At 41.3% G+C, this 1,408-nt stretch overlaps 1 non-coding gene across 1 annotated transcript; it reads right to left on the minus strand.

Annotated features, from left to right (window-relative positions):
• Window positions 1–445: 445 nt before the first annotated feature.
• On the minus strand, window positions 446–553 carry LOC143383055 (U6 spliceosomal RNA). The gene has a single exon (XR_013089101.1). It is a non-coding gene; the product is annotated as a U6 spliceosomal RNA (small nuclear RNA).
• Between the last annotated feature and the right edge of the window lie 855 nt (window positions 554–1,408).

Below are 1,408 nucleotides of genomic sequence, written 5' to 3' on the forward strand. Positions count from 1 at the left end.
GATGGGGGTGGCTCTCAGTTGCTGTGCTGCTGGGAGGAGGGAGCAGATGCAACTGCTACCATCTTGCTTTTAGAAAAAGGAAAGGCAGGAGGGGAGAGCTCGAAAGAAGGAGAAGCAAGATGGAGAAGGTGAGAGCATGTGCTGGGGGTGGGAAGCATGGGGGCCTCTCAGCCTCCAGGGGAGGTAAGTTCCCCTGAGGGCTTTCTGTTTAAAAATGGGTGTTAATATGCTTTAGAAGGTTTTCTTTCTAACATACACAATAGCATGAATCTATCTTAAGTCCTGTTCTCTGGAGGACTAGAAACCTCTAGAAAACCTATTTTCATGGCATGCCACGTGAGTGAGGGTTTGCTGCAGCTTCAGCAGCCCAAGAAAATGTTTAAAGCTCTAGATCATCATGGAGAGAAGTAGTTGAAGGGCATGGACTGTGTCTTCCTCTTCTTCTTTTAATATGGAGTGCTTCACGAATCTGCACACCATCCTTGCCCAGGGGCCATATTAATGAACCTTTTCTCTGTCCTTCTAATTTTAGTATAAGTGCTGCTGAGAGAACATGGACTGTGTTTGCTATTTTGTTTGTAGTGTTGGTGACGCTTGGCTAAGGCACATGTGTTAGGTTGTAGGTGATTTTTTTTTTTTCTTGTTTGTGCTGGGAATCAAACCCTGGGCCTCAAGCATGCTAGGCAAGTGCTCTTCCACTGCACTGAGCTTTACCCCAGCCTTGAAGGGCTGTGTGTGCACTGGGGATGGGCTTCTTGAAGTCCCCTAAATCTGGCTGGGTGGTCCTGCTAATTCTGCCCACATTTATGGCTGGTTTTGTCTAAGAGCTCACATAAAGTAGATATAAAGTAGATATCAGAGCACAGTTTACTCTGTGTTATCCCCCAAAAGATCTTTCATAACTTGTTTGTATTACATATTTCACTCTAAAAATTACCATCAACTTAAGGAATAAGTATGTGTAAGTGGAAAGAGGAGACAGCAACTCTGTCAGTACCCTCGGCTGGAAGTTTGACGTGGTGTGGTGCATTCCAAATTGAATTCTATGATTCAATTAATATGCATAAATTCAATTAAAATGATCACTACTTGATAAGAGGAAATCAGATACATTTAAATAACACAGAAATCTATTTACTATCAGATATTAATCTGGACAAATGATGTGCAAAAAAACAGAAGATAAAATGGTACTAGAGAATCAGAAGACGATGCTTCATTCATTTAACTAGAAATTTTTCAATGCCAAGGGTTACCAACAGGTACCAGTGGGCTGGGCATGGTTTGAGTTAAAGTAGAAGTTACCAATTCTTCACCTCATGTTATTAATTTGGAGATACACAGATAAAGCTATAAAAAAATCATCAAACAAGATGTCATCAGGAATAAGATTTCCATAGAGACCATA

This window comes from Callospermophilus lateralis, chromosome 17 (assembly GCF_048772815.1).
Source record: "Callospermophilus lateralis isolate mCalLat2 chromosome 17, mCalLat2.hap1, whole genome shotgun sequence".
Classification (NCBI taxonomy): domain Eukaryota; kingdom Metazoa; phylum Chordata; class Mammalia; order Rodentia; family Sciuridae; genus Callospermophilus; species Callospermophilus lateralis.